The 13768-nt window shown below is 41.0% G+C and overlaps 1 protein-coding gene across 3 annotated transcripts in view; it reads left to right on the forward strand.

Moving 5' to 3' along the window:
• Positions 1–13768, forward strand: part of TENM1 (teneurin transmembrane protein 1) — a 375340-nt gene that overhangs the window by 228181 nt on the left and 133391 nt on the right. The window lies entirely within an intron of this gene.

The raw sequence follows: 13768 nt of genomic DNA on the forward strand, positions 1-13768 counted from the left end.
TGGGAGACACTGCTGGTCTCCTTCCACCAAAAGGAAATGGTGGGGATATCCTGGGCTCTCCACCCACCCACCCACCCATTGTGATTCAGAGCAGGCAACTTTCACCCACATGGCAACCTTTGACTCCCCGTTCAACCATTGAATAAGGTTGATTTGATCCCCCTCCCCTTGTTCCCGATGTAGATCTTCACTCACTCCTTCTTCCCTGGTGGCGAGATGCCCTTTTGCGGTTCGCCTCAGATGCCAAAATGTCTTGGACCAGTCCTATGACACTCTAAATTGCCCCATCTCCTCCCCCCCCCCAGGGTATTCATATAGGTTGCCATATATTAAAGAACAAAAAAGAGGACACATTTGCAGACTTCTACTTTTAACTATGGATTGTTATGACAACTCTCATTTTACATACCCATGAAAAAGGACCTGTCCTGGGAAAAGAGGACATATGGCAACCCTATCTACATCAGTGTAGCCCCTCCTGTGCAGGTGAAGCCTTGGCTGGTTTAGTTGGCAACTGGCGCATGTAGCAACAGTGTTCTAATCAATACCACAATTGTGCATTGTGATGGCACTGTAAGGGGCTGCACCATGAGAGGGGAGGAAGCCAAGCAAACCAATTAACAACCAGTTAAACTTCACCATTACCACCAAATGGATCTCTTCAGCCCCACCCTAGCAATCATCCAGTCCTTTAAGCTCCAGAACATTTTTTTTAAAGACAGTCTCAACAAACTTTCTAAACCAAATGAAGTGATAAAGCAATTAAGCACAGTGTAGGAATAAGGTCTCACACATATTTAAATCCAAACTCAACTTTTTACATGAGATGTTTGTAGGGTAACAAGTTAGCCATATGGGAGACTGCTAGTGGTTTCCTGTGGGACAAGCAGGAAAGTCTATTATTTAAATCACCCTGAAAATGCAATTAATTCAAAAATATATTTTATTGAGATATTATTATGCCTAGATAGGTGTGATTTCCCCAGGCTACATCATTTAAGCACACTGGGAGAATTAACTCTCTCTACCACTCCTGTATTTACCTAGATTAGATTTCCAAGTATCCCCTCAGAATATCTGACCAGTAATTTAAGGCTGCCTCTACAAATTGTCTGTCTTTATGCAGATCAGGCTAGGCTGAAGATATCATGCACTATAATCTGTATTGTCCTTTATTAACACCCCTAGGGGTGGATTGCTCCCCCCCCAGAATATTCTAGAATTACAGTCAGACAATTTTAAAATTAAAGAGTTGCTGGCCAATGAAGCTTGTTACTTACATACATGGTAGCTTTGAGAAAGTTGTTGACGCTTTTTGACACAAAACCTTGTTGACTGCCAAGGGGACTGTTAACTTTAAATGATACAGGGAACTTTACATTTTAAGTTTTGATCATTTTCATTTCTGAAAATTTATTTTAACCTTTTATTTTATTTTTATTTATTAAATTTGTCAGCCACTTGCACAGGATAACCCAAAGTGATTTACAAACAAACAGGCAGTAATCCCACTTAGATGCATTAAAACCAGGAAGAAAGAGAAATTAAAAACATCCCACCCACTTCTAAAAGGCCTCAGATAGTTAAAGGCCAAAGGCCTAGTTACAAACGTTTTTGTCTGGTGCCTGAAGATATTTAATGATGGTGCCAGGTGAGCCTCCTGGATGAATTAATCTGTTTATCTAGCCTTTGTTCAATAATTGGCATTGTCTAGAAAAATTGCTAATGACTGATGTTTTGAGAAGGTTGGGCTTTATAAATTGCCCATCTTCATTCAAAATAATCTATTCAAAAGATACGAAACAATTATGAAGATACTGTTTAAAAATGTAGAGTTGTGGCCCAAGGTTAATATATTTGAATGTGAAAATTTATAAAATGCCTGTGTTCGTAGATAATTTTATTATTTTCTTCATACATAAAATGAAGACCTGTAACTTAACACATACAGTATTCTGGTTGATGTATCCTCCTTGAGTGGGAATTATATCAATCAGAATGATGAAGTGTTTAGCTTTGGCTTTAGTTTTATATATTGTAAATGTAGAAACTTAGTAATGAGAAAAATGCTTCTTAGGTCCTTTGGTGATTTAAGTATTTAAAATAATAATCCAAAGTGAATTTTAAGGCTTCGTAAATGAATGTATGATCAACTTATTTATCTTCTTTTGCCGGGGGAGGGGGGGGAGATACGTAACCAAAAATTATTCAGTCAGTTTTTGTCTTATTGCATTCAGAATGTTTGTGAAATAATTCTGGAACAGCATGACTTAAATGTGTACTTCTTGTACAAACATGTTGGAACAGAAATCAACTTTGAGAAGACACACACACACACACCCCGTTCTTTGAAAATATAATTTATAATGAATTTTTAAAGATATAAAATGAAGTGAATTTCCCTAAGAATACACCACATACATATTGTGAAAAGGCAAGAGTATAATTATTATTCAGCACGAGAGTGGATCATTATTCTTTGAAACAGGCCCAGTGTCATGGTCAGGCAAATGTTAGGGTCCCAGAGGGTGCCCCACTGCTGACTCTAGCATCCCTGTAACTTTTACATTTTATTTTAATAGGACCTGGGGCTGATAGGAGAAGTGCCTCTGCCATCTTCATTTCTGCCTTACACTCCTGTGCCTCACCATCAATGTGCAGGCCTAAATATCTCTGTAAATAATGGCTGAACTGCTCAATAATTAGCATGTCTCATTAAAAAGCTGATTGACATGAACCTTTCTTCCACCATCTGTGACTGGATTGAAGACTTTCTGATAGATTGGACACAAACAGTGAGGATTGGACATGTAACATCTAATTCCTTAAAAATCAGCACTGGCACACCACAGGGATGTGTGCTAAGTCCCTACCTGTATTCATTGTATACATACAATTGTGTATCATCTGACCCGTCTACTGCAATTATTAAGTTTGCAGATGACACCACCATAATGGGTTTAATAACAGGTGGAAACAAATCAGCTTATAGAGGGGAGGTCCAAAAAATATCTACATGGTGCCTAGGGAACAACTTGCACCTTAATATCAGCAAGACAAAAAGAGATGGTGTTGGACTTTCAGAGGACGAGAGGAGAACTAGCCCCGCTGTACATCAGGGAGGGCTGTGTGGAGAGAGTCTCTTCCTTTAAATTCTTAGGAGTTTATCTCAGTGTTTAAGACCATACTTGGAAAATCAATTCAACCCAGCTGGCTAAGAAAGCCCAAAAGAGACTCCATTTCCTCAGAGTATTGCGAAAGAACGATGCCAATCAACATTTGATGATCTCCTTCTATCGGTCCACGATAGAAAGTGTCCTTTCATACTGCATCACGGTGTGGTACCCTGGTTTGACATCAATGGATAGGAAATGCCTACAGAGGGTGGTGAATACAGCAGAAGATACTATGGGCTGTCCCGTGAATCCGCTGGATGACATCACGGAAGAACGTTACCTCAGGAGAGTGAGGAAAATTCTCAGGGATGATTCACACCCTGGCCAGCACTTTCTTGATCTCCTGCCCTTGGGCAGAAGATAAAGAAGCATGATTAGTCACACCAACAGGGTAAAGAACAGCTTCTATCCGTGGGCTGTTATGTTGCTGAATGAAAAGTTAACAAAAGGGCAACTGACTTTCGGGTTTGGTGGGTGTGCGTCAGTAAACGAGGGGAATTAAGACTAAGAGAGCTGAGTGGGGGTGCTCGTGTAATCTCACTGTACAGTGGTACCTCTACTTACGAATTTAATGCGTTCCGAACGCACATTTGTAAGTCGAAAAAAATTGTAAGTCAAATCCCATAGGAATGCATTGGGAGAAAACATTCGTAAGTTGAAGCAACCCTATCTAAAAATTCGGAAGTAGAAAAAAATCCTATCTAAACTGCATCCAAGATGGCGGACGGAGCTCCATTTGTAAGTAGAAAAATTCGTAAGTAGAGTTATTTGTAAGTAGAGGTACCACTGTATACAAGTTGTACAAGTGACAATAAAGTAGTATTTCAATTTCAATGTCAAACCACTAAATTATATCAGCACAGCAAGGAAGATGGCAGAACATACGAACTGAGCATCAAAGTTCCCAGGCCAGCCCACACATGAGGCAAGGTGAGGTGACTGCCTCAGGCGGCAGGATCCACCAGGACAGCAGATCCAGATTTCAATCTTTCTTCCCTCCTTGTTCGTGATGTAGATCTTTCCTTACCCCTTTTCCCCTAGTGGTGGGGGAGGAACCGTTTTGGAGTCCACCTCAGGTGCCAAACTGCATTGGGCAGCCTCCCTAACAACCATAGAAATCCACTTCTTAATAAAGGTACTCTTTCCCAGGCAACAAAATATAAGTGCCAAACCTCAAAAAGGTTGAGTGTGCCATGCTGATAAGAGTCATGAATATATATATTTAGAATTTACTGAGAATGTCAAGTCTTGTCTATATACCTGCTTCTCGTTTGTATCGTCCAGACCCCTAAGGGTGGTGGTTTGTGCTATGACACACTTCTATTGTATGATTATAGTCTTTTACATTAATACATTTTCTACAGAGATAAATAGAGAGCAATAAGGAAAGAAGTATTGCTATTTATGGCACCTAAAACAGAAAGAAGCCTGGCATAAAATTACATGGCTGTCAGCGCATTTTATATCATGCCTTCATTTATATATTTGTTATAGTTGTGTTGTCTGTGCTAAATAAATTGCTTATGATAACAGGTTTAGTTCAAACATTTAAAAAATTTTTTGAAATAATATTGTTTTTACATGAAATTGCTATTTTGCCCGTGCAACTATTATTTAGTTAATAAACAATCATTTGTTGCTGACAAGGTGGGGGATTTTCTTCTACCAGCCCTCAAAACTGACATTTTAAATCAAAACAGACTTCATTATTTTAGATTGCACTTACAGAAGTGTCATTAAAATTGTCTGTCAGGTTAAGTGCAGTGTAACTTTTTTTAAAAAAAAGTATTGGAAATGATATTGAATTGCACAAAGAAGCTTTCCTGGACATATTTTATTTACATAGTGTATTTATAACATTTAAGGAGTTTGAGTTTTAATCAAAAGATGAGCTGTGCCCACTGACCCATAAACTAAAGCTTCAGTTGAGTCACCATCTTGAGTTTGATCAATTAAATTGAAATAAATATGTGCATTGCCAAAATTTCAATAGCACCTTTCTGTCAGTATCACTGACAGTTTAATCAACAAAAGGTACCACTTCTAGAAGTAAAGGCTATCTTTAATAGATCCTGTCTTATTCACTGTTAAGTAAAACACAAAGGCCAAAATAGTCTCAAGAAATAAACAAGTTTGCCCTTTACTCAGAGCCCTAATCAATTCAAATTGCCTCTATTAATTAATCAATTTAAAGCTTTAAGGAATTAATCTATCATTCAACCAATTAAATCTTCCTGTCATGCTAATGACACATGCAGAAATTGTATATAGTGACCCATTAGACTTGCCAGAGGCAAAATAATTTCAGTTCCAGGATCACTGACTAGATCTGAAGCATTAAGGAGCTAAGAAACAGACTGATGATTCTCTGCAGACATAGGCTATACCATCCCCCACCCCCACCCCGCTTTATATTCCCTTTTATCTTTCAAATTGCAACAGTGATCTTCATTCCAAATTAAGTCTCTTTTTGCAGGAAACATAGCTTGGGAAAGGTCACGAACAGTTGCTTTCAGTCTTGGGCATTTTAAAAGCTTGAAGCCACTCCTTTCATTATTTCAGGTTCATCCTTTTTTGCCACTCTTGGGAGATTAGGACTGGTGCAAAAAAAGTGGCATTTCACACCCCCTCTATGTTCCTATCTTAGTTTCATTATCTTTCTTGGGCTCATGACTTTGAGACTGGGGTGCAGCTTGAGAAATTGTGTCTTCCCTCAAAGAGGGACCTATATATGGAACCTATATATGCCAATGCACGTGACCCTGAGCTTTCTCTCTTAGTCAGTGCATCGGAACATCAGCATCGTGTCTGCTGCGAGCCGAAATAGAGACCAGTCTACCTTCGACGATTACAGTGATCTGGTCTCGTTATTTCTCAACCTTCCCCATTTCCCTTTTTATTTATTTAGTTCCTTGTCCCGTCAATACCCCTCCTGCCTTCCCCCCCCCCTTCCCACTACCTTCGACTTTACCCTACAGGGCTTAGGCCCCTTGAGCTCCGGAGCTCGCTGCTGCAGCTACTAGCCAGAAGGCTGCATGCAGCGGCTCCCTTTCCACAGCCGCGGTTGTGGCATCAGGGCTTTGAGGCAAGCTGGTTTTTAAACAGCGGAGAGTTCCCTCTCATATTGGCTGCTTTGGTTTCAGGGGTCCATGGGGGATTCTGCCAGCCTTGCAAATACCCCCCTCACATGATTGGTTCCAACAAGACCGCCATTGTACCTCTTCTTCTAGGGGACATTGCTGGTCACGTTTTGGCAGGAGCACCATATTGATTTGGCGCGGCTGCCATCTTGTTTTGGCAGGAGCATCATTTTAGCTGCTCAGTGCAATTGAATCTTATTTTGCAGTCTTGCCAAATATATGCCAATATTTACTTTTGAATCATGATGTCTGTTAAACGCAATCCGAGTCTGGCGCTTCCTTACAAAAGGGTAATCAGAGGCCCGTCTCAGGCCCTGCGCTCAGCGCCTTCTCTAGCTTTGCCCCCAGCATACGCTGGATCGCTTGTGTTCAATAGTGGCTGACCTGGGGTCAGATCCTGCTGACCTGGCCAAATTTAATATGGAAATGGAGTCCCTTGCTCAGCACTGCACAAAGCAGCCTGTTTCTCAGCCTGGCCCTTCCACTTCTTCTACTGTTTTTGAGGCTCATGGCCCTTCAGATACTAGTGAAGGAATGATGCCTTTGATCCTTTGGGTGCTTTCCCCCCCTTAATTTCAGCAGTCCAGGATCCCCGTTCCAGCTAGTCCCTGAGTTCGGCCTAGGAGTATGGGTGCCATGATGCAGCGGGCTTTCCAGTCTGGCCTGCCCTGCTCGCAGTCTTCACCTCCGAGGCTCTGGTTCAGGTTATAGGGATGGGGGAACACTCTCGCCATCCCTATGTGAAAGGGTATTCTGTTAAAGGAATCCAGGGACTCAATGGTTTGGTCAACCCTGCGAGGGGTTGTGCCCGTGCCTGAGTCCAGGGGGACATCTGGGTGGTGGACATAGCATGTCCCTGGCTTTCCGCCATTCCAGGTGTCCACCCTTGGCTGACCTACAATAGAGCTCTGGGTCAGCGCTACCTGCCACGGTGCAGGGAGCTAGTCAAACCAGAGCCTATGCAACCACTCACTTGCTGTAATCAAAAGCCCAAATTCTGCCAAAAACCAAACCAAAAATTTGAGTCTTGTGTGATTTTATTTAAGGAGGAGGTTTAAAGGTCTGAACATGCAACTAAATTGGGCTTTCTATCCATATCTGTCTATTGCAGCTACACTTGCTATGAAGCCCCAAAATATAGTGTGCTAATATAAAATGTTTCTCACAGGCTTTCACATTCATGAGGCATCGGTCCTTTGAGGCAAGGCAATAACTTTACTGTTTGCACCACCTTCTCACGTTCATCCTTGTAGAAATCAATGTGTGAATGGTGGGCCAGAGTCATGCCTGCTGCTGGTCCTGCCCTTGACTTCCATGTACTCAAGTTCCCTACGTTGGAATAAGCCTACATACATGGATATATGAGACTTCCTATATGTGTACCACCTGTGTACACACGGGACCTTTGAATTTTCACAGATTGAGAGTGAGCTAATTGGTGGACTTCACAATCCCTTTTTAGAGGAAGGGTCATAGCTTAGTGGTACAGCGTATGCTTTGCATGCATAAGGTCACTGGGTCAATCCTCAGCATCTCCAGGGACAGCAGGGACAGACTCCTCCTGTCTGAAACCCTGGAGAGCTGCTGCCTGTCAGTGTAGACCATAATCTGACTCAGTATATGGCAGCTTCATGTAATCCTATGTCCTATGAAGTAATACTACAGGAGTCATATAATTTGCAACCTAGGACAGAAAAATCCATTTTTCCAGCTAGGAACAGCTGGAAAAACGGGGATTTCCCGGGGAAAATGGGAGACTTGGCAGCTATGCCCCTGTGCCCCTCACAAAACTCCAGTTCTTAGAGCAGTTCAACAGTCAATCCCTCTTCCCACGAAACTCTGGAAATTGTAACTGCGTGAGAGGAATAGGGGTCTCCTTACAACTCTCAATTACCATTTACTAACTACACTTCCCTTAATTCTTTGGGACTATTAAAATTGTATGATGTTGCTTTAAATGTATATTGCAGATGGGGGCTCAGTTCAGCTATAATTTGAATTTAAGGCTGCCTTTAAATCTACAAAATATGGCATACATAATTTCTAAGACCTTTGATAACTCAGTCTTCTAATTTGTTTAATAAATTTACAGAATATGATTAGATCCAACATCCAAGAAATTAATTGAGCTAAAATTACTTGGATCTTCTCACCTCCTTTTTTATATAGGGGAAATACTGCAAATTATCCACATATAATAGTGGTATGTCAGAGACTTCTTCTAGTGAGAAGTGAAAGGTGGGGTGTGATGAGCTCGATGCTAGCTATTTTTATATTTGTCCCTGATGCAGCTGCTCAACAACAACAGGGAAATCAAAGTTACGGACTGTCAAGGGTTTCTGTTTTCCCTCTGCCCCCTGGTTAGAGACAACAAACGCACAAGACATAACTGGCTGTGTTCTTACATAAATAAAATATATTATTCACTATATCATATCAAGTAACTTAGAAAGTTCAACAGGAATAACTCATAAAGTTCAACGGAGTAAGCAGAAGACCCAGTAGATCAGTTCATTCACAGATCAGTTCATTCACGAGGTCCATACATGTACTAGTGTCTATTCCACATGTGTCTTTGTATGTTCATAAAGTCCAAACAATCCACATAGGAGTTTGTACAGTTCCACAGAATCCTTTCCACATAATGCTTTCACAGAGACAAGGATTTCCGGAATATTGGCCTTGTTTCGCCGTCCTGGGCTTCATCAGTTGTACAAGTTCATATGTGATGTAATAAGATTGTGGATCTTATGGCATAGTAGTAGTAGTAGTAGTAGTAGTAGTAGTGTGTGTGTGTTTGCTTAAAATACTGTAAATCGCTTTCGGTTGGCGAAAAAGCAAATAATAAAATTTAATTATTATTGAAGTACTTCATTTTTTCTGTCCTGCATCTTTCTACATTCAGCTTCATTTGATGCCCATGACTTCTAGTGTTATGAAAGTGGGAGGGAAAAGACCATGCATAATTTTATAAAATTCTGTCATTTAACCTTTTACTCACCTTTTTTTTTCTAATCTAGAAAGTCCCATGCATTGCAACCATTCTTCATGGGGCAGTCACTCCACTCCCCTGATCATCTTGGTTGCCCTTTTATGAAGCCTTTCCAATTCTACAATATCCTTTTTGAGCTGAGGTGACAAAAACTTCACACAGTATTCCAAATGCAGTCACACCTTAGATTTGAATAACAGCATTATGATAGCATTTTTATTTTCAGTTCCGAACCCCCCCAATGATCACTGAAATAGAATTTGCCTTTTACAAAACTACTGCACATCTTCATTGCACTATATACTATGGCCCCAAGATCTCATTCCTGGCCCATCATCTCTAGTACAGACCCCCTAAGTATATATGTGAGATTAAGATAATATTTTTTGTCTCAACATGCATCAGTTTACATATGTTTACATTGAACTGCATTTCCCATTTTAGCACCCATTCACTCAGTTTGGAAACATCCTTTCTGGAGCTCTTCACAACCTATTTTATTTTAACGTCCATGAACAATTTAGCATCGCCAACAGTCTTGGCCACCTCACTACTCATTCCTAATGAGATCGTTTGTGAATAAGTTAAAAAAAAAAACCTACAGTGGTATCTCGGGTTACAGACGCTTCAGATTACAGGCGCTTCAGGTTACAAACTCCGCTAACCCAGAAATAGTACATCGGGTTAATAATTTTGCTTCAGGATGAGAACAGAAATCGTGCTCCGTCAGCATGGCGGCAGCAGGAGGCCCCATTAGCTAAAGTGGTGCTTCAGGTTAAGAACAGTTTCAGGTTAATAACGGACCTCCGGAATGAATTAAGTTCTTTTTTCTTTTTTTCCAAATAATATTTATTGATTTTCAAACATTACAAATTACAAAAATTCCTCAATTCCCCTTGCACTGGGTCCATTTTTAACTCCAAATTAAGCAATTTTCATTTATTATCTTAAATCATTCTAACACATTTTTCATTATCTCACAACTATTTCTATTCTTAAAAGCATCAACTATCTTCCACCCATAATTCATCTTAATCCAAATCTAAATTTATTTTCCCATCCATCTATATTTCTCCCCTTAGCCTCAAATCTATACCCAAAATTTTTCCATACATTCAAATATTCTTTTATCATAATAACATTTAAACACTTAAATCAAATTCAGCCCTCCCCCCCCTCCCCTGGACTCAGGGTCTCCCAGATGAATCAGCCAGTTCCATAGGTTATTCCAGTTTCAGGCCATCTTGATCAGTCATAAAAAAATAACATCCATTATTACTTCTCACCCCACTCCTGCTCTTTCACCACCTATCCACCACTCTCCCTTCTTCGTCCCCTGCTGCCTCCCCAATTTCCTAGCTGTTGCACAATACCATCTAACTACATTTCCACTTTTCAACCCTGTCGCAATTTTGGTTCACCTTAAGTTCTGGTCCCAGCATGGATCCTGTCCTCCCTCTCTCACTGGGAGGGCATTATTCCATGCTGGTTCTTCTTTGAAGGCTCTTTGAATCAAGCACGAGTCCTCCCCCCCCCTCACTGAGGGAACAATGTTCCATGCAGCTTCTTCATCATCTTTGAATTCAATTACATTGTCTATGGCTGATTATTGTTCATCTTGCTTCTCTTCATACTTTGTTGGGATTAGTCCTTTTTCACTTTCTGCACAGTTCTGTTTTATTTTATCAATCTGTATAGTATTCTGACAAAATTCACTTTTAAAATTCAAAAGCAATTCCAAAAGTTCCTTTTGAAAGTCAATAAAGTCAGATGATGTTGTGTCTACTGGCATCCTGGTTGTCTCCAATTTCGTGGGAACAGCACAGATTACAGCAGGAAATGGCGCACTTCGTATTTCCAAACTTCAGAAACAGAAATTATGCCCAATCTGGTTACAAACTCCCATTTTTAATTCTTCATATCTTAAAACTCATATATCCATTTATGAAAAGAGCATCTGTCAAACTTCTTATTCACAACCTTATATTTTACGCTCTCTTCAATGTTGACAGTTTTCAGCCTCAAAGAGATAAACAAATTCCATCCTAGTGTGATGTCATAATGGCAGCTCGCTTATCCCTCCAGGGACCCGACTCCAGCTTCCAGGGGGACTTTCCCCAGACCAAATTAAAGAACCTTTTACAGGGATTTTGCGAAGTTCAACCTTTCTCCTCTTTACCCTTCCTTAGGGGGAAAGTTTTAAGTCCGATTTTTGGTAATTAAAAACTTCCTGTCAGCTTCCTGGCTTTGGGCAAGTTAACTGCGTCTCAATTAGCTCAATGGGGGAAATTGACTTCCTTTTTTAATCTCCTCCCGTGTCCAAATCTTTTCAATTAAAATTTTTAAAGCCTTTTCCTTTACTCACTGTGTCCAATGTTTTCAAATCCTTTGAATCTGGAAAAAATCCACCGCTCTATAGGCTGCCGGCTCGGAGCTGCACGTTGCGAGGGTAGCAGATTAACTCAAGACACCATGTCTCCACTCTGCTTGCTCTCGGCTCCCTTAATAGGGCTTACCGGGGAGCGGAGGAGACAGAAAAAGGTGCTGCTGAGTCCTCACGTCTCCAGAACGCTCGATCTGGACGTCTCGCGGCTCCCCCCCCCCTCCCTCACAGCGCTAGAGAATCTCGGGGCTCGAGATTTTCCTGCCAGTAAGCAATGGCGGTAGACCGGAAGTCCCCCAGAACGAATTAAGTTCTTAACCAGAGGTACCACTGTACCAATATTGTTGTTGTTTTTTAGTCACTTAGTCGTGTCCAACTCTTCGTGACCCCATGGACCAGAGCGCACACCAGGCACTGCCTACCACAGTTTGGTCAGACTCATGTCTGTAGCTTTGAGACACTGTCCAACCATCTTGTCTTCTGTCATCCCCTTCTTCTTGTGCCCTCAATCTTTCCCAACATCAGGGTCTTTTCCAGGGAGTCTTCTCTTCTCGTGAGATGGCCAAAGTATTGGAGCCTCAGCTTCAGGATCTGTCCTACCAGTGAGCACTCAGGGCTGATTTCCTTCAGAATGGATAAGTTTGATCTTCTTGCAGTTCATGGGACTCTCAAGAGTCTCCTCCAGCACCAAAATTCAAAAGCATCAATTCTTCGGCGATCAGCCTTCTTTATGGTCCAGCTCTCACTTCCTTACATCACTACTGGGAAAACCATAGCTTTAACTATACAGACCTTTGTCGGCAAGGTGATGTCTCTGCTTTTTAAGATGCTGTCTAGGTTTGCCATGCTTTTCTCCCAAGAAGCAGGCATCTTTTAATTTCATGGTTGCTGTCACCATCTGCAGTGATCATGGAACCAAAGAAAGTAAAATCTCTCACTGCCTCCATTTCCTCCCCTTCTATTTGCCAGGAGGTGATGGGACCAGTGGCCATGATCTTGGTTTTTTTTATGTTGAGCTTTAGACCATATTTTGCGCTCTCCTCTTTCACCCTCATTAAAAGGTTCTTTAATTCCTCCTCACTTTCTGCCATCAAGGTTGTGTCATCTGCATATCTGAGGTTGTTGATATTGCTTCCAGCGATCTTAATTCCGGCTTGGGATTCATCCAGTCCAGCCTTTTGCATGATGAATTCTGCATATAAGTTAAATAAGCAGGGAGACAATATACAGCCTTGTCATACTCCTTTCCCAATTTTGAACCAATCAGTTGTTCCATATCCAGTTTTAACTGTAGCTTCTTGTCCCACATAGAGATTTCTCAGGAGACAATATTACTAATAATAATAATAACAACTAAAAAACCAAAACCTAGGTAAATGTAAGAAAAAGAGACTTCTTTTCAACTCTGGAACACAGCCAAATGCTAGGACCATAAGAACAATAATTCACATCATAGGTGAAGGAAGAAAAAGGCTTTTGTCAACCATAATGATGTTTGCACCTCCTGGTATGACAATCAGAACAGCCAGTTTCCTGATAACAAAATTGCCTTGTACTCATCCTACAGACTCAAGAATGTGGAAGCCCATATTGTCATGCATTTCTTTTCTGACTGACGGAATAAAGAGGATTTGGCTGGTAGCTTTAGTTTTGAGTTATTATTTTCTAGGTTCAGACCTATTTAGGGATTCCTAAGAGAAATCCAGAGTTGCAGTGGGACCCAGGGATCTTTACAAGCTCACCTTCCCAACCCTTCTGAAAATAACCTCCTAGTGGATTCAAAACTGTCAGACAATAAAGCTTTTATCCTTTAGATTTATTATTGCTTCAAAGTAATCCCTCCCAAACCTTCCCTATGTGCTTCCTATGTCCAATGAGCTAGGTGCTATTTCAGAAGTGTGGTCCAAAGGATTGTGGAATTATATATAGTATATTGTGCAATCATGTATGTGTGTATGTTTGAGAATATCTTTCCCAATTTAATGAGCCCCGATCTCCCAAGTGGCTCAGGGCTGCAGTGGCAATTGCTATCAGGTGAGGAACAGAAGGAGGAGGACACTCCTTGCAGGGAGAGGCC

Source organism: Zootoca vivipara, chromosome Z, assembly GCF_963506605.1.
Source record: "Zootoca vivipara chromosome Z, rZooViv1.1, whole genome shotgun sequence".
In the NCBI taxonomy this organism is placed as follows: Eukaryota; Metazoa; Chordata; class Lepidosauria; order Squamata; family Lacertidae; genus Zootoca; species Zootoca vivipara.